The following is a 7,003-nucleotide window of genomic DNA, read 5'->3' on the forward strand; positions in this document are numbered from 1 at the left end:
TAAAAAAAAAAAAAGACAATAGCCTTATCAAAGTGGGTTGTTCTGCTATCAGGACCCTTCTTACATGGCAGGAGTAAGTAGAGCAGGATTTACTTAAGCAATTCTGCTTAAGTAAATCCTGCTCTACTTACTGAACCCAAAGGAAATTGGTGAAGCAGAGAATCTAGTCTCATCTCAAAACTCCACTTTCAGAGACATATAGAACTTGGGAAACTTTATAAGCACTCTGTTTGGGGTCTTCTAGGAAGAATTCATTGTACCCTGAGTTTCCATATTCTGGCCACAAAAGACGATGAGGATGGAAGAAGTTGGCTCAGTGCTAGATGATGCTTAGGATGTAGCCTGCATAAGTTTCTGTGGGTTCCCAGATCCCACTACACATGTCACTCACATTCCAAAGAGTGCTGGTCTGTGCTCTATTCCAGATGCTGAACTGCATGTGTGGTGCTGGCTGTGCTGAGGGAAACACAAAACACTTTTTGAGCAAAAGGAATGGGGTCTGCTCTAGAGTTGAACCTGAGGTGTTGGAGAAGAGTACTATGAGAAAGAAATCTCCCCCTGGGCCCTGTTCATCATCAGAGCAAGCTAAGGAGGTGGGGAGAGGCAGCAAGGTGAAAGAGGGGTAGGGAGCTTTGGTGTAGTTCTCTTATACAGATGAAGTGTGTGTGCATGGGACTGGAGCCTGTGCATGGCATCCAGCCTGTGCTTCACATATATAATATACCCAGCTCACTCCAAACACCATATATATGTCAGAGAGAAGGAGGGAGATGCCTGCACAGGCTTGTGGCATGAGAGGGTGTGGTCTGTTCCAGTGGATGATGGCTGTAGACTCGGGAAAGAAACAAGCATATGGGGCTGGAGATACTAGGTAGGCTTGGGTTAGACAAAGGATGTCTGAGATAAGACTGAGCACATTGAAGAGGTACTGAAGGGTTCCCCCAGGTGTCTTCCCATGGCCTATCCAAGTGGTGGAAGGTACAGCTTACAACACATCCATCCATCCATGAGAATTCAGAGCAGGGTGCTTAGACAGTTTCCCCAATTCCTTATGATTCTGGGACTGGTGCTCACCCTGAACTTGGTTTTGTCAGTATAGTAAGAAGTGAGGCAATGGGAAATCTTTTCATCTTCTAAGGTCTTCTTCATTTTCTTTCTTTAGTGTTCTGTAGTTTTCATACCAGAGGTCTTTCACCTCTTTTGTTGATTCCCAAGTATTTTAATTTTTTTGAGGCTATTGTGAATGGGATAGTTTTCCTAATTTCCCTTTCAGAGGATTCATTACTGATGTATAGAAATGCATTTAATTTATGGGTATTGATTGTATATTCTGCTACTTTGCTGGATTCATAATTAATTCTAGAAGTTTTTTGGTGGAGTTTTCGGATCCTCTAAGTATAGAATCACGTTGTTATCAAATAATGATAGTTTCAGTTCTTTCCCTACCCATATCCCTTTAATTTCTTTAATTTGTCTAATTGCTCTGGCTAGAGTTTCAAGGGCAATGTTGAATAGAAGTGGTAAAAGAGGGCATCCCTGTCTTGTTCCAGTTTTTAAAGGGAATTGATGAACCCACTCTAATTCCATCTTAAGATTGGGAGCCATCTTGTCACAAAGTCATGAAAAGTTAATTTCTATTTTACTACAAATTATTGCAATTTCTAAACTTGCTTGAAATGCCTGCCCGTGCCTTGAACTTACCCATGCCTGGTTTTACCTGACCAGATAATAACCCTCTTTGAAACCTTAGTGGTGCCTCATAAATTCTCGCTTTCCCTGACCAGACAACAACCCTCTCTAAAACTCTAATGGTGCCTCGTAAATTCTGATGTTGGGATCTAAATTTACTCCCTAAGTGCTGAAACATTTAGAGCTGCTTTTGTATTATGCTTGTCAAAATCCTGTTATCTGTAAGTTCTCAAGATAACCCCAATTTTTGCAACTTTTTTGCTATAAAACTGTGCTCCCAGAGAGCTGGAGTACTGTTCTCTAACCCAAGGATTTCGGGAGAGACAGTGCTGGCTGGTCGGAATTATAAGTGTGCTTTAATTTGATTTAAAATTGGAGATGGTGGTCTGTTGCTTTGTGCTGTTGTTTAACAGGAATGCTTCCAAATTTTTCTCGGTTTAGAATGACGTTGGCCTTATAGATGAATGGATAAAGAAACTGTGTTATATATACACACTGGAATATTACTCAGCATTAAAAGAGAATAAAATCATGGCATTTGCAGGTAAATGGATGGAGTTGGAGAATATCATGCTAAGCAAAGCAAGCCAATCCCCAAAACCCAAAGATTGAATGTTCTCTCTGATAAGTGGATGGTGGTCTATAACAGAGAGGGGGAAGGCATGGGAAAAACATGAAGGAACATTGATTGGGCAAAGGGGAGGGAGGGTAAGGAAGGTGTATGGGGGCAGGAAAGATGGTGGAATGAGATGGACATCATTACCCTGGGTACATGTATGACTGCACATATGGTGTGACACTACATCATTTCCAAACATAGAAATGTAAATTCAGGCTGCAAATGTGTACAATGAATCAAAATGCATTCTGCTGTCATATATACCTAATTAAAATTAATAAATATATTTTTAAAAAAGAGGTGAGGCAAGATTGTGGAAGTGGAGTGAAGTAGTTGGCAGCAGTTGGCAGAGGTTAGAAATAGCGCCTGTGGTATAAATGACAGAGGTTCATCCTAATTATGGTAAGAAAATAAGCCACCTAGGGCAAAAGACTTCCTTGGAACTCCTTGACACATTTTGTGCCACATTTTGCCTTGAGCCTGTCCCCCCTCTCCTGATTAGCCTTTCCTCTCTTCTGCATGAGCACTGGGGCAGTGTCAGGTATGAATGTCTGTCTCTTTGCCATCTGGAGTGATCCTCTTCCCCAGGTGACATGACTGAGTTAGACCAGGAGAAGGTGCTGAAAACTTACCAATCCTCTCTGTGACCTTCTGTGTGAGAGCTAACCCTGGAGTCACACAGAAATTGGGAGACTTCCTAAGCACTGTTTGGGTCCCCAAGGCAGAATTCATTGTACTTTGAATTTCCACACTCAGGCCACACACACACACACACACACACACACACACACACACACACACACAATTAGGATAGTAGAAGCTAGCTCAGTGCCAGGTGGTGCTTAGTACCCAGCCTGAATGAGCTCCAGTGGGTTCCCAGATCCACTACACATGTCGCTCACATTCCAAAGAGTGCAGGGCTGTGCTGCATTCCAGATGCTGAACTGCATGTGCAGTGCTGCCTGTGCAGAGAGAAGGACCGAATGCTTTTTGAGCAAAGAGCAGGGGGCTGCTCTATTCTTGAACCTGGGGTGCTGGGGAAGGCTGCTGTGAGAAAGAAATCTCCCTGTGTCCCCTGCTCATCACAAGAGCTAGCTAAGGAGGGGCAGAGAGGCAGCAAGGTGAAAGAGAGGCAGGGAGCCTTGGTGTAGTATTTTTGCAAAGATGAAGTGTACAAAGTGACAGAGTGTGTGTGCGCATGGGGCTGGAGCCTATGCATGCCACCCAGTTTGAGCCTCACTTGTAGGTGCTCAGCTCCCTCCAAGCCATAAAAGTTTCAGAGAGAAGAAGGGACATGCAAGCACAGGCTTGTGGCATGAGAGGGTGTGGTCTGTTCCAGTGGATGATGGCTGTGGACTCAGGAAAGAAACAAGCAGGTGGGGCTGGAGAAGCTTGTGGTGTACAAAAGATTCTGAGATTAGCCTGGGCATATTGAAGAGGAACTGAGGGGTTCTTCCCATGTGTCTTCCCACTGCCTATGGAGTGGTGGGTGTCAGAGAGTACCATGAGAACTCAGAGCAGGGTGCCCAGATAGTTTCTCCAACTCCTTGTGATTCTGGGACTGATCTTCACCATGAACTTGGTTTTGTCAATGTAGTAAGAGGTGAGGCAAGATTGTAGTCAGGAAGAGGAGTGAAGTAGGGATGGTAGAAGTTGCCAGAGGCCATTTGTCCTAATGCTGGTGAGAAAATGAGCCACCTGGGGCAAGAGACCTGATTGAAGCCTTCCCTGATCCCTCAGCAGAGGACCTATTTTAATGACCCATACGCAGACCAGAAGAACCTGGGTCTGCCCCATCAGGGGGCCAGTTCTGCACCCTTGCTCATCCTGCTTACCAGGAATCCCCACCAGCCCTTCTGGAACCCAAGCTGCCACCTTAACAACAGACACCTTGTGGGTTTCTCCTCTGGGTTTGCCTCTTTCCTGGCAAGTCACACTCCAGCTTGTGTATCTGTGTTTGCCTGAGCCCAGTGGCCGCCTGTCAGCCTTGACCATGGAGAATGGGAAAGAAGACTGCCAGGCCTGCAGCCCCTCTCCTGCTCCTCGGGCGCCACTCTTCCCCACGGTTCCTGCCACTTCTTTGTGCTGTACCTTAGACTTTCCTCAACTCTGCCTCGTCACACTAAGTTCTTGTGCCCTTATAGAACCTTGCTTTGGTCCTTTTCAAACTCTGCCTTTTTCCTAGTTGCTGGTCTTGCCTCTCAGTTTTATTTCCTTCTTCTAATATTATTAATTTTTGAACCTTTCACACCCAGTCCTTTTAGTGTTCTTTTTGGCCTGCACCATCCTCTCTACTTTCTTGACTCTGAATCTCCTTATATCCTAGATGTTGTTTCTTGCCAACTCTTAGATACCTAGGATTTCTCTTGCCAACTCTCTTTGAGCAGGAATTAGTTTGTCTGGGCATTTTGGATAGAAGATGTCTCCAAATGGAGAGCTCTGTGTTCAGGTTTGCTTGAAGTTGTCCGACTCTATCAGTTGTTGTTGGATGATCATGTTAGGGTCTTAGTATCTGCACCAACTCTCTGCAGACAGGGGCAGTGACCTTTCACACATACTTTGGGCAGGTGGCCCTCTACTATACTGAACTCTGGGCTGGGGAGAAGTTTTCTCATTTGGTTTATGAGTTTGGGGTTGGGAGGAGTCCTCCCTATGTAACTCCTGGGTTATAGGAAGCACATTCCAAGTGTAGGAGTCTCAGAGCTGAGGCCTTGCCTCCTAACCCTGCCTGGAACAAAGCATCTTAATCCTTTAGGCATAAGCCCTGATCCTATATCTTCAAGGCTCTAAGCACATGTAGGAACATGAATGGTGTGACTCTACGTTGTGCGCAACCAGAGATATGAAAAATTGTGCTCTATGTGTGTAATATGAATTCCAGGGCATTCTGCTGTCATATATAACAGATTAAAATTTGAAAAAATTTAAAAATAAATAAATATAGACTTTTTTCCCACTGAAAAAGTTTCTACAACATTTTTTCTGGCACTTAGAAAATTTGTTTTCTTTTGTTTGAAGTTTAAGTTTGGATTAAAAAGTTGTGCTCAGCAGTGAGGTGTCAGCTGAGCATGGGAGACAGTTACCTATGTGGTCGCCAATATGATGAAAGGAGTATTTTCCCCAAATAGCCTTCAGCAGCACAGAATGGACACAGAAGGCTTCATCCATGTTAGTTGGAAGTTTTACTCTAAACATGGGACAAGGAAAAGGAGCAAGGACAAGCAGCAGTTTGAATGTCAGTGGTTGGTCCACATGCCTGGCACTGGATAGAAAATGAAGATGTGGGTGGGCTGGAGGTTAAAATGAGGGTAAGCAAATAGTTGGATGGTAGAAACGTCTATAAATTTGAAGCATCCTCAGGAGTGGTGCGAGAGAGAAATGTCTGGATTGAGGGTTTGGCAGATGACTGTTTAATCTGAGAATTCCCAGATGATCTGAGAGGAGAGAAATAACTGAAGGAAGAGGTCAGGGCAACCAATGGATGGGATATTACGTGAAGATTGTGGTTCCCTGGATAATAGCTGGCCTTGGGCTGTGGGGCATGTCATCCAGTCTGCAGTAAATGAGGAAGAGATGGATGATGAGGGGCGTCACAACTGAGAAGCAGGACTCTTCCATGGTGTCTGAATGTGTGGGGCCAAGACACTCACAGGTTCCAGGTCCTACCACAGGTGACCTGACTGCCCAAGCCTGGCAGACCCAGCCATGGGTCTGCTGTTCAGAAGAGGCAGCTGCATGTTCAGTGAAAGCCATGGGGCTAGGAATGTGCCATGGGTTCTGCAGGGTATATAGTATTCCTAAGATGTCTCCTTATTGTGCATGTTTTAAAGGCTCCAGAAAGGGGAAAGTAGTTTTAACAGTTGGCAATATCATAGATCAGGCAATATGACAATTATAAAGACAGCTAAACCTCAAGACAGAAGTCTCCATCCATTTGGCTCACAGTTTTCCAAACATTTTGAATGTTAGCCTAGTAAATCAATGAAAGCCCTGTGCACCACCTTCTGGAGAAGTCTAGCATCACACTGGCCTCACCCACGTCTTCACCCAGTCCTCAAGCAGGCTCCTGAACACCTAATTCCTGAGGCTGTGGCAGGAATAACTTGGGAATTGGGTTGTAAGAGATACTCCTCAGCTGCCTGTGTCTCTTGCCCCCTGGGACCAGGATACAGCTCCTGCAGATTTAGTACCTTTCCATCTATGAAAGCCTGAGCCCTGACCTCCCACCTCTCCATGGCTTCCCTACTGTCCAAAAGTACCTCCAGGGCCATTTGTTCTCTGAACCTGTGTTTTCTCTCCGGGATTCCTCTTCCCACCCACGGGGAGCAGGGCAATGGGATTTCTGGTTACCGGGAATTACATCCCTGAGTTTTAGACTCCCAGGTCACCTTTGGGCTCCTGAGCTAGACTGCTGGCCTTCTGGCCTGGAATTCCTTAGAGCCCCAGAATCTCCACAGAAATCATAAAACTGGGGTCAATACACTCAGAATGTCAACTACACTGACACATTTTGCCTTGATTCCTCATCTATTAAAGGAGATGATATGTCTCCAAGGACCCCCCTTCATGATCTTACAGCCTGGCCTGAGCCACTGGATCGTGAGTCAGGATGGCAACAAATGCCTGAGCCCATCATGCCTGAGCCCATCATGCCAGAGCTGCCACTCAGGACCCCATCTTGTGCTGGGGTGGGGG

The sequence above is a fragment of the Spermophilus citellus genome (genome assembly GCF_964194105.1).
Source record: "Spermophilus citellus genome assembly, chromosome: 15".
In the NCBI taxonomy this organism is placed as follows: domain Eukaryota; kingdom Metazoa; phylum Chordata; class Mammalia; order Rodentia; family Sciuridae; genus Spermophilus; species Spermophilus citellus.